The sequence below is a fragment of the Canis lupus genome, chromosome 14, assembly GCF_011100685.1.
Source record: "Canis lupus familiaris isolate Mischka breed German Shepherd chromosome 14, alternate assembly UU_Cfam_GSD_1.0, whole genome shotgun sequence".
In the NCBI taxonomy this organism is placed as follows: domain Eukaryota; kingdom Metazoa; phylum Chordata; class Mammalia; order Carnivora; family Canidae; genus Canis; species Canis lupus.
Genome location: NC_049235.1, coordinates 47,860,855 through 47,874,106, shown reverse-complemented (window position 1 = coordinate 47,874,106; position 13,252 = coordinate 47,860,855). Strand labels below are relative to the sequence as shown.

The following is a 13,252-nucleotide window of genomic DNA, read 5'->3' as shown; positions in this document are numbered from 1 at the left end:
GTTGGCAAAAGTATTTACTTCAGTCTCCCCTGCTCTCCGTACTGCATCAGTGTCTGTTTCTAAGATACAAATCTGATATTGTTTGCCTTCCTTAAAAACTTCAGGGCTCCTTATTTTTTTTTTTTAATTTTTATTTATTTATTTATGATAGTCACAGAGAGGCAGAGACACAGGCAGAGGGAGAAGCAGGCTCCATGCACCGGGAGCCTGACGTGGGATTCGATCCCGGGTCTCCAGGATCGCACCCTGGGCCAAAGGTAGGCGCCATACCGCTGCACCACCCAGGGATCGCCAGGGCTCCTTATAATTCAAGATTAAGTCTAGAATCTGTAGCACGTCCTATAGATCTTTCATCTTTCATGATCTGCTTTGAGCTTGCTTGCATTTTCAAGTCAACTCTATACTTCCAGCTCTGTGCATCTTGTGCAAATTATCTATCATGGCATTTATCACACTGTTATCCACAAGTTTCTTTTTCTTTTTTCTTTTTTTTTTTTTGTCTTCACCACTAGACTGACTTCTTTGATAAAAAGTGTATTTTATTTAGTTCAGTTATTCCCAGAATCTAGCGCACTTACTGGCCCTAAATAAATGAATCTTCTTATGCCTCTTCAATCTAAGAACTGTGTATTTTACTTTCTTTACTTGTATATGCTTTTGATTCTATTATTTTTGCCTGGAATGCCCTCTATTTCCTCTAGTACCCATTTTTATTTACTCTATAATCTCATATTATATATACCTGCAACAGTATTACTAAATTATGTTGATTTATATGTCATCTCTGTCAGTCTAATGGTTAGACAGGGACCTAGATTCAGAATGAACAAAAGTGCCCATGGTTAGGGGTGCCCAGCCAGCCCAGCCCATAGAGCATGCAACTCTTTTTTAAAAAATTTTATTTATTTGAGAAAGCAAGAGAGCACAAGCAAGGTGGGGGGAGGGAGCCCACAGAGAGGGAGAAACAGACTTCCCGCTGAGTAGGGAGCCCCAGTCTGGGTTCAGTCTCAGGACTCTGGGATCATGACCTGAGCCAAAGGCAGAAGCTTAACTGACTGAGCCACCCAGGCAACCCTAGAGTATGCAGTTCTTGATCTTGGGGTTGTCAGTTCAAGCCCCATGTTGGATATAGAGATTACTTAAAAGTAAATTTTTTTTTTTAAGATTTTATTTGTTTATTCATGGGAGACACAGAGAGGCATAGACTCAGGCAGAGGTAGAAGCAGGCTCCCAAAGGGAGCCTGATGTGGGATTCAACCCCAGGACTCTGGGGTCACGACCTGAGCCAAAGGCAGATGCTCGACCACTGAGCCACCCGGGTGTCCTACTTAAAAATAAAATCTTAAAAAAAAAAAAAGTACCAGTGATTAGCACAAAGAAGATGAATGAATGAATGGTCTTTATTGATAGTATTCTAGAAATTTAGTAATGTGCTTTTTTTTTTTTTTTAAAGATTTTATTTATGCATGAGAGACACAAAGAGAGGCAGAGACACAAGTAGACAGAGAAGCAGGCTCCATGCAGAGAGCGTGATGTGGGACTCGATCCTGGGACTCCGGGATCAAGCCCTGGGCCGAAGGCAGGTGCTCAACTGCTGAGCCATCCAGGTGTCCCAGTAATGTGCTTTTCAAACAGTGGATCTGTATTTGTGGCCCAAGGATCATTTTTAACTCGAATGTATGTTTTTTGGGGGTCAGCATCATGTCTTCCTTAAAACATTGGAATATAAAGATGCTCTTCTTTTGTTTCTCCCAGATGTTATATTCAGTGGCTTTACACAGTGGTTATTGCTTAGAGCTGAAGGTACTGAGTGTACTGCTCTAGTGTCCCATCAGTTTGTGACTATAGTACCTTAAATGGAGGCCTAATGATCTGATGAGTAATCCATATCTTACTTTGCTGCCAAGAAGCAGTAGCCACCATTGAAAAATTCAGTCTGCATTTGGGATTTTGCTTTTCATCCTGAGAATCTCAAAGTACCAGAGAGAGAGAGAGAGTGTGTGTGTGTGTGTGCTCACACCTCACGCTTATCTGAAATAAGCATTTCAAATTGATTTGAGAGATACTGCATGAGAAAGGAGGTCATAAGAGTTGGAAAACACAAAATATTATATTCATCCCCAAGATTCACCACGTAGAGCATCATAATAAAGGCTTGGAAGAGTCTTGTTTAACTTTGTTTAATCCAATATTTTCTAAACACATTTGACCATGAAACCTTTTTAAAAATGATTGTCTTGTTAGCCACTGTTTCATAAGAAATAGTTTGGAAAACACTGGCTTACAGGAGTGATCCTTATGTGATCTCCCAGGGGGGTTATTCAGTATTTGGATACATGGTGGGGGAAGAATTCTAGATGTTAGAATTTAAGAAAAGGCGAGTAATGAAGGGGGAGGGCTGGGATTGGATGGAGGTCAAATCAGTTACCTTAAATTCTAAAATTAAAACCCTGTCTTCTGCTGAAACTATATACAGTCATATGGGAAATAGATTACCAAACACATTCACAGTGTGTCTCTTTCCCTCCCTCATCTCTCCCTCTCTCTCTCTCTCTCTCTCTCTCTCAGCATTGTCTCTAGCTCTAATTTCGTCCTCACAACAACTCTTTGAGGTAAGCAGGGCAAAGATTTTCATCTCCATTTTACCAGTGAAGAAACTAAACCTGAGAAAGGTAAAATGACATATTCAAGATCACACACTTAGTAAATGGTAGAGCATTAATGTAAAACCAGATCTGATGACTCCTAGTGTTTCCACAATATCACCGTGACTCATATCGGATTAGTGTCCCTATTGTATATAGTTTTTCATGGAGAGAAAACAGCAGTTGAGAAGGGAGATAGTTTTTAGCACAGGACTATTGAAGTGTCTCGTGATTGATGGTCAGATTTCCAAACTGCTTAACAGTAAACAGATTCATAAATAAACTAAAAGCAGATCATTCACCAGAATGAGATTTTTCAGAAAGTTTGTTAAATCATCGAAGATAATGCTGAAAGTTTTATAGAGAGATTTTTTATTTTCTGGATTAGTGGCTCAAATGTTACACTGTGCTATTTGACTATTCTTTTTTTATTATAACAACGTTATTAGGTTATCATTCATATGCCATACAATTCACCCATCTGAAGTATACAGTTCAGTGATTTTCAATGTATTTAGAGTTATTAGTCCATTACCACTATCAAATTTGAGAACGTTTCATCACCTCCAAAAAGAAACCTTATAATCATTAGAGTATTTATTCACCATTTCCCATCAATCCCTGAGCCCTAGGCAACTACTAGTTTATTTTCTCTATATTAATTTTATGCCTCTTCTGGACATTTCATATAAATGAAATCATATAATATGTGATTCTTTATGGGGTGCCTGGGTGGTTAAGTGGGTTAAGTGTCTGCCTTCAGCTCAGGACCCTGGGATTGAGTCTCACATAAAGCTCCCTACTCAGCAGGAAGTCTGGGTTTCCCTCTGCCCCTCCCCCGACTCATTTTCTTTCTGTCTCTCTTGCTCTCTCAAATAAATAAAATCGTTTTTTAAAAATATATGATTCTTTGTAACTACCTCCTTTTGTCTAGCATAATGTTTCCAAGATTGATCCATGTCATAGCATGTATCAGTACTTTTTATTGTTGAATAATATTCCATATTTATGTGTATATTACACTTTGTTTATCTAGTTATCAATCGATAGTTGGGTTGTTTCCACTTTCTGGCTATTGTAAATAATGTTGCTATGAACATTTGTTTACAAATTTTGTATGGACGTATGTTTTTAATTATTTTGGGTAGTAGCAGATCATATGGCAATTGGTCATATCGGAACTCTAAGCTTATTAGTCTTTTGAGGAAGACTGTTGTCCAAAATGACTGCACCATTTTACATTCCTCTCAGCAGTGTGCGAGGGTTCTGATTTCTTCACATCCTCATCAGTTCTTGTTTTGTTTTTGTATCTGTTCTGATAGCCATTCTAGTGAATGTGAAGTAGTATATCCTTGTGGTCTGGATTCGTGTTTCCCTGGGGACTAATGATATTGAACATCTTTTCATGTGCTTATCAGTCACTTGTATATATTCTTTGGAGAACTGTTTATTCAGATCTTTTGCTTATTTTCTAATTGGGTTATTTTGTGTTTTTATTACGGAGTTGTAGGAGGTTTTTTTTAAAGATTTATTTATTTATTTAGAGGGTGTGCAAGCAGGGGGAGGTTTCAAGGGGAGAGAGAATCTCAAGCAGACTGTGGTGAGTAGGCTCTATCTTAGGACCCTGACATCATGACCTTTGCTGAAATTAAGAGTTGAATGCTTAACCGATTGAGCCACTCAGGCACCCAAGTTGTGGGAGTTCTTTATATATTCTAGTCATGAGTCCTTATCAGATAAGAAATTTGCAAGCATTTTCTCCCATTCTGTACTTTGTTGAAAAGAATTTGATTACTCGTGTGTGTATGTGTGGAATGTCTAATTTATTTATTTTTATTTTAATTCCAGTGTAGTTAACATGTAGTATTGTATTAGTTTCAGATATACAATAATAGTGATTCAAGGGGCATCTGGGTGGTTCAGTGGTCGAGCATCTGCCTTTGGCTCAGGTTGTGATCCTGGGGTCCTGGGAATGAGTTCTGCATCAGACTTCCTGCATGGAGTCTACTTCTCCCTCTGTCTTTGTCTCTGCCTCTCTCTCTGTGTCTCTCATGAATAAATAAATGAAGTCTTAAAATATATATATATAGTGATTCAACAATTCTATATATTTCTTAGTGCTCATCAAGGTAAGTGTGCCCTTAATCCCCTTCACCTCTTTTATCCATTCCCCCATCCACCTGCCCTCGTTAATTGTTCTTTATAGTTGAGTCTGTTTTTTGATTTGTCTCTTTTATTTTTCCTTTGTTCATTTGTTTCTTAAATTCCACATATGAGTGAAATCATATAGTATTTGTCTTTCTTGACTGGCTTATTTTGCTTGGCATTATACTTGGTAGATCCATCCATGTTGTGGCAAATGGCAAGATTTCATTGTTTTTTATGGCTGAATAATATTCCTATGTATACACATAGGTGTATATGTATACACCCTACATCTTTATCCATTCATATATTAGTGGACACTTAGGCTGCTAATTTGGCTGTTGTAAAAAATGCTGCAATAAACATAAGGATGTGAGAATGCAAGCTGGTATAGCAATTCTGGGAAGCAGTATGAAGGTTCCTCAAAAAGTTGAAAATAGAGCTGCCCTGTGATCCAGCAGTTGTACTACTGGGTATTTACCCCAAAGATACAAATGTAGTGATCCAAAGGGGCACCTAAACCCCAATGTTTATAGCAGCAATGTCCACAGTAGCCAAACAGAAAGAGCTCAGATCTACATCGACTGAGGAATGGATAAAGATATGGTATATATGTACAAGGGAATAGTACTCAGCCATTAGAAAAATTAAATTTTTCCATTTGTAATAACATGGCTGGAACTAGAAGATATTATGCTAAGCAAAACAAGTCAATCAGAGAAAGACAGTTATCATATGCTCTCACTCATGTGGAATTTAAGAAAAAACAGAGAAGTACAGGGGGAGAGAAGGAAAAATAAAACAAGATGAACTCTGAGAGGGTGATAAGCCATAAGAAACTCTTTAATCATAGGAAACAAACTGAGGGTCGCTAGAGGGGAAGGAGATGGGAGGATGGGGTAACAGGGTGAAGAACACCTGTTAAAGAGGGCATATGATGTAATGAGCACTGGGTATTATATAAGACTGATGAATCACTGACCTCTACCTCTGAAACCAGCAATATATTATATGCTAATTAATTGAATTTAAATAAAAAATTTAAGAAACCCATAAGGGTGTATATATCTTTTCAAATAAGTGTTTTTGTATTCCTTGGGTGAATACCCTGTAGAGTGATTGCTGAATCATAGGGTAGTTCTATTTTTAATTTTGGGGGGAACCCCATACTGTTTTCTACAGTGACTGCACACAGTTTGCATTCCTACCAGCAGTACACAAGGGTTCCTTTTTCTCCACATCCTTGTCAACACTTGTTACTTGTGTTACTTAGCCATTCTGACAAATGTGAGGTGACATCTCACTCTGCTTTTGATTTGCCTTTCCCTGAAGATGAGTGATGTTGAGTATCTTTCCATGTGCCTGTTGGCCATCTCTATGTTTTCTTTGGAGAAACATCTATTTGTATCTTCTGCCCACTTTTTAAAAAAATATTTTATTTATTTATTTGAGAGAGAGAAAGTGTGGTGCCGGGAGGGGAAGAAGCCTAGGGAGAGGGACAAGCAGACTCTGCTTTGAGCATGGAGCCTGACAAGAGGCCCAGTGTCATGATCCCAAAACCATGACTTGAGCTGAAACCAAGAGTCAGACACTCTACCTACTGGCCGTCCAGCCACTCCACTTCTGCCCATTTTATTTTATTTATTTTATGTTTTTAAAGATTTTATTTATTATTTTAAAGAGAGGCAGAGCATGAGTAAGGGGGAGAGGCAGAGGGAGAGGGAGAAGCAAGCTCCCCGCTGAGCAGGGAACCCAGTAGGGGCTCAGTCCTAGTACCCTGAGATCATGACCTAGCTGAAGGCAGTTGCTTAACCAACTGAGCCACTCAAGTGCCCCTACTTGACTCATTTTAATTAGTGTTGTTTATATATTTTGGATACTAACCTTTTATTACATATGTCATTTGCAGATCTCTCAGTAGGTTGTCTTTTTTGTTTCGTTGGTTGTTTCTTTGCTGTGCAGAAGCTTTCTATTTTGATATAGTCACAATCGTTTATTTTTGCTTTTATTTCTCTTGTCTCAGGAGACACGTCTAAAAAGATGTTGCTGTGGCTGATATCAGAGACATCAATGCCTGTGCTTTCTTCTAGGATTTTTATAGTTTCAGGTCTCATATTTAAGCCCTTAATCGATTTTGAGTTTATTTTTGTGAATGGTCTAAGAAAGTGGTCTAGTTTCATTCTTTTGCATATAGCTATCCATTTTCTCAACACCATTTTTTGAAGAGACTTTTTCCCATTGCATATTTTTCGGCCCCTTTGTCAAAGATTAATTGACCATATTATTGTGGGTTTAGTTCTCAGGTTTCTGTTCCATTGATCTATGTGTCTATTTTGTGGCAGTACCATACTATTTTGATTACTACAGCTTTGTAATATCACTTGAAGTTTTGAATTGTGATACCTCTAGGTTTCTTCTCTTTTTCTGATTGGTTTTGCTATTTGGGATCTTATGTTCCATACAAATTTTAGGAGTGTTTGTTCTAGTTATGTGCAAAATACTATTGGTACTTTGATAGGGATTGCATTATATCTGTAAATTTTTGGGGGGTGGTAAAGACAAGGTGGGGTGGGGGACAGAGAATCTCAAGAAGACTGGACCCTGAGATCATGACCTGAGCCAAAATTAAGGGTGGAGACTTAGTTTTCATTTGCCTTCCAGGCTCTCCCAGAACTGAGCCTGCTGGTAAGTTCCAGGCTTGAAGTCCTACTGGTTGTAAAAACTCATGAAAATCATCCCCTCTAGTTTTCAGAGCCAAATGCTATGGGGACCCATCTTCCCCATGTGGGCTACCCAGTGTGAAGGTCTATTTCTCTCCCTACTCTGCCCTCACAGTTCCCTCCAGCAGTTGGCCCCCCGAATCTGTTTTGCTTCCTACTGCACTTCTGCCCTTCCTACCCTCTTCAATATGGCCTCTTCTCTAATTTTAGTTTCCAGTCTTCTGGTTGTTTTCTGGGTTATTTACACTGATTTGAGTGTTACCTAGTTGTATTTGTGAGACAAGGTGAGTTTTAGGTTCTTGTTACACTGCCATCTTCCCTATTATACTCTTATTTTCATAGAGGAGAATAAGTGCCTCAGGGTCATGAGGTGGCAGTGGCAGAAGGTTGTGTTCTGTTTTATGTAATATAAATGACATCGAGATCAGGGGAGAGATAGAACTATTTCCTTCATGCTGAACAATTACTCATTTTGTATTTACTTCCTCTTTGCACTAGGTTTGAGATCTCTGAAAATCAATTTGTTCTGTAAGAAATACAAAGTTTTAGAATATCCTCTTAAAAAGAGGAAGGATTCAGAAATAATTGATATGAGCAGAGATATTATATTGATTCATAATTTAGCAAAAATATATGGTTTTTGGCCCAACTTTTTAAAAGGCAAAAAGTATGTTTGGTGGCCTATTTCAGTCCATTTTGAGCAAGAAATATTATCCTACCTGGTACTGTTTTTGTGTAACTTGAGAGTAGTTCCTATCATATCATTTTCTAACATGGTGATGGAAGAGTTAGCCAAGTAATAAAATGGACGCGAAGGAAAGGTACAAAGTCAAATTCCTACAGATTAGGAGACTGAGACCTGGACAAATGGATATGTATATATTAAGATGTTTTGGTTCTAGAAGTTTTAAAACTGATCAGTAAAACTATGTAATGTCTGAGTGTTTACTTGTATATTTGCTATTCTTATAGTTGGAAGGAAGCAGAGGATATATTTGATGTCTATGGCTAAATCAGGGCTAGATCTCCACATGGTTGAGGGAAGTGGCTGCTTGCTCCATGAGTAGGCCTCAAGAATGCCTCAACCTCTTCCTACCAGCAGTCTACTCTGCCTAAAACTCTACTATAGAAAAATATTTGTTTGAATTTTTAGGGGCTTTCTCCCCCAATGCATTCTTTTTTTAAATACAAATACTCCAGAGTAAGGATATATATTTTTTTAAATTTATTTATGATAGTCACACACACACACAGAGAGAGAGAGGCAGAGACACAGGCAGAGGGAGGAGCAGGCTCCATGCACCGGGAGCCTGACGCGGGATTCGATCCCGGGTCTCCAGGATCGCGCCCTGGGCCAAAGACAGGCGCTAAACTGCTGCGCCACCCAGGGATCCCCAGAGTAAGGATATTAACGAATGACTGACTAACTGGAAAATGGGAGAAAGGTGTGGAGCCTGCTTAAGATTCTCTGTCCCTCTCCCTCTGCCCCTCCTGACCCCCACCCACCCCTACCTTAAAAAAAAACAAAGAGAATAAAATCCCATAATTCTATCACCCAAGGATAATCACTATTCATATTTAGTGTTTTCCTTGCCCCGTGCCTAACAGTGTTCATAATTGAGGTTAGTATACTTTTAAGCATCTGCATTTTCTCATGTCCTTAAAAACTGTCAGCATTTCTTTTGTGTCAGTATAACTTTCGCTGTATATATTTAATAAAATGGGTATACAGTAAGTCTTTTAGTTGTTCCTACTGGGATTTAAAAGGTCATAGTTTTGTTAGCAGTCTGCTTTAAGGGGCTTCTTGCAGAGAGCCATGCAGTGGAGATGCTGATTAGGATAGGCCTGCACCGGCATCCTAGGTCAAGGACAGAGGAACACGGCTAGACTAGGCCTGCACCAGCGTCCTAGGTCAAGGATGGAGGACCACAGCTGTGCCAGTTATATAGGAAATGTTCTTTTCTTTCTCCCAGCTGTCATTTTACTGAAGGGAAGGAGAGGCCCAGAAAACTTGGGAGAGCTGAGAAAGAAATCACTATTCCACCTTTCTTTCTCAAGTGAAGTTTCTTTAGTCCTTGGGCTGGTCATGTCCTAGGGGAGGGGAAAGAGGTTTTTTTTTTTTTTTAAGTTTTTTTTTTTTTTTTAAGACTTTATTTATGTATTCATGAGAATACACAGAGAGGAGAGAGAGAGAAGCAGAGACACAGGCAGAGGGAGAAGCAGGCTCCATGCAGGGAGCCTGATGTGGGACTCGATCCCCGGGTCTCCAGGATCACACCCTGGGCTGCAGGCAGCACTAAACCGCTGAGCCACCGGGGCTGCCGGGAAAAGAGCTTTAAATTAGATATGATTGACATTTTAAATTGGATTAAATTGGCTTAAAGTGGACTTTTTTTTGAATACTTGAAAATTATTGGAAAGCTAAAGAAACTGGTTGACATATTCAGAGATAGGAAGGAGATATTCTGGATGGCAAATTGAAAGCAATGATTAGAGAAAAATTGTTTTAATTCCTCACCAAGTAATACTGGGAAATGTTTTTTGATTAACTTTAATGATAATAATGGAGAAGAGAATTGACATGAAATTCATTGCCTCTAAAAGTAGTTAGCCATTTGGATGATGTATGTGAAAGCTTGATTCTCCAAGTGGTATAGGTATGGATTCTCTGAACTCTGGGAGAATGGATGGACTTTTCCCTTACTTTTTTCTTTAAAAAAAGAAAAAGAAAAAAAACTTTTGGTTGGGGAATGAGGAGATTTGGGTCAAAGGGTACAAACTTTGAGTTATAAGTTGAGTAAGTCCTGGGGATCTAATGTACACCATGATGATTATAGTTAATAATACTGTATTATATACTTGAAATTTGCTAAGATCTTAGATGTTTTCACCATACACAAAAAATGGTAACTACATGAAGTGATAGATGTGTCAGTTAACTTGATTGTGGTGACCATTTCACAGCATATACATATATTAAAGCATTACATTGTACGCCTTTAAAAAAATACATCACATGGTACAACCTAAATACATATTTTTGTCATCCATACCTCAGTAAAACTGGAAAAGAATAACTTTTTCCTCTTGATCATAACACTAATATATGCATATTGTAAAGAATTTTAAAACTTCTGAGAAGTACAGATATAAACATCAATGCAGTCCACCTCTCTCCGCCAAACCAGAGCAGCAGCTTTTGCGTATATTCTTGCAGGCTTCCTTGTGCCTTTTAAAATTACTTACTGCCTTTTCCCTTTTTCAAAGCTGATACCATACTCCTAAGATTTTTGTGGCCTGCAGTTAAGAGGCTGCATAGAAAAGCAAAAATTGTGACATAAAAATTCACTGAAGTGACCATCTTTTTTTTTTTTTTTTAAAGAGATAGGCAAACCAAGAACCAGAAACAGATTTTTTTTTTTTTTTTAAAGAGTTTGTTGATTTATTCATGAGAGACACAGAGAGAGAGGCAGAGACACAGGCAGAAGGGAGAAGCAAGCTCCATGCAGGAAGGGTCTCCAGGATCACGCCCTGGGCTGAAGGCGGCGCTAAACCGCTGAGCCACCCAATCAACATTTCTGATTTCTCTTGTAAAGCTTTTATTTATCACCCACTTAACCACGGTTTCTGTCTCTGTGCTTGGCGCTATTATAATGCAGATGAATCAGGAAATTATTTCTTGAGGTCAGCAAAGGATACTGGAGACCTGTGTGCTCCGGACCAATCTATCTAGGTTGGACCAGTTGAAAAACTGATGAAGAAAGAAATCAATAGAGATGACAAAAGGATAGGCACTTTGTTTTATTTTATTCTTTAATATTTTATTTATTTGGGAGAACAGGGCAGGGAGGGGCAAAAGGATGGGGAGAAGCAGGCTTCTCACTGAGCAGGGAGCCTGATTTGGGGCTTGATCCCAGGACCTCAGGATCATGACCTGAGCTGATGCTTAGCCAACTGAGCCATCCAGCACCCTAAGGTTAGGCACTTTTAAAGAAGAATATTGGCCATGACATCATATTAATATAACCTTTGGGGAACATCAGTATATCTCCTGGGTAGTGTTGTCATTATGATGCCATGTAAGTAAGATGAAATGAAGGATGTGATGTTATTCATTCTTTGATGGATCCAATAATTAGTACATGGGTATGAAATTTGCCTAAATGTTGTTAAACTGCCAAAGTATGTTTTCTCTTAAATTTATAGGGTACTTTTTCAGTTAAATTTCCTATGAGATTTCTTTTCCCATTATGAATATGAGTGAATACTTACTATGAATATGAATACATAACAGCCTTTTACTAGTACCATTTATTGGTGATAATAGGGAACACCTGTATTTAGGTTTTTCTTAATTCTCTAAACTGTATCTGCTCTAATAAATCCAGTAGTTCCCCTTATCTATGGTTTCACCTTCTGCGGTTTCAGTTACCCAAGATGAACATCAGTCTGGAACCAGATGATCCTCTTTCTGACATGTTGTCAGAAGATCGGTGGTAGCCTAATGCTGCTGCTTGTGTCATTCACCTCCCTTATCACATAGATGTTTTATTATCACAAGAAGAGTGAGTATAGTTCAATAAGATATTTTGAGAGAGAGACCACATTCACATAACTTTTATTACAGTATAATGTTATAATTGTTCTACTTTATTATTGTTAACCTCTTACTCTGCTTAATTTATAAATTAAACTTTATCATAGGTGTGTATAGATAGGAAAAACAGTGTGCATAGGATTTGGTACTCTGCAACTTCAGGTATCCAGTGAGGTTTTAGAACATCTCCCCTGAAGATAAGGGGGGACTACCATAGTAGATAACCACATTTTTTTCTAGTGAGTAAGCATATGCTAGAAAAGCTAATTTTATCTGAAATTAAGTACATACTTAAAAACATGTAACTATAGGTTATAATAAAAAATGTCTTTAACTTTTTTTTTTTTTAAGATTTTATTTATTTGGGAGAGAGCACAAGCTTGAGGAGCAGCTAGAGCAGGGACAGGGGAAGAAGCAGGGAGCCCAATGTGAGGCTCAGTGCAGGGCTTGATGTGGGGCTTGATCCCAGGACCAGAGATCATGACCTGCCTGAGCTGAGCGAGCCACCCAGGCACCCCTGGCTTTTTTTGGCTCTAAGTATCAGTCCAGTAGAAGGTACCACTTCTGTCTTTCCTGGAATTAATAACAGATTTCCCACATTATTTTCACTCTATTTTATATATTGATGACTAGTCATCATTAGACTGGTGTTTGCAAAAAATCTTTGCTAATCTATAGAAATGGATTTTTAATTACATGCTTTTTTCTTTTAATTGTCATAGTTGTCATTTTAAAAAGTAGCCTGTAGGGTAGTTGTGCTGTAATTCCATTCTCCGGGAGTTTTCTTTTTACCATGCACGTGAATCACCTGGAGAATAAAGTGCATGTGCCTGGTTCAGTAGGCATGATAGAGCAAAATTACGCATTTGAAGACAGCTCACATATTAAGCCAGTGCTGCCAGCCTTTGCACCACATTTTGAACTATAGAGCTTTTGATACCAGTTTTGGGAACAAAAGCCAAAGCCTATTGAAGCCATTTCTTGTTAGGATAACTTTATGACACATGCCTAGTTTATTAGTAATACATATTTTTGCATTGAGGATATATATGTTGAATTAAAACTTGCAGTGTGAGTTTTCTGTAGTTTTTGTGCTGGGCATACTCTCTACAGTGGTGTGGCATTTCGAAAGAATGAACATATAA

General features: G+C 38.4%; 1 protein-coding gene across 7 annotated transcripts in view; it reads left to right on the top strand.

Moving 5' to 3' along the window:
* The window catches only part of KIAA0895 (uncharacterized protein KIAA0895 homolog), a 61,584-nt gene that overhangs the window by 31,417 nt on the left and 16,915 nt on the right, over positions 1 to 13,252 (top strand). Inside the window, exon 1 of one of the 7 annotated variants that reach the window (XM_038557342.1) lies at positions 11,939 to 12,075. The exons of the other annotated variants lie outside the window; for them this stretch is intronic. The gene's annotated coding sequence lies outside the window, so the exon portion shown is untranslated. Of the gene's footprint in view, positions 1 to 11,938; positions 12,076 to 13,252 lie in introns of those variants that run through there. 7 annotated transcript variants of the gene reach the window in all.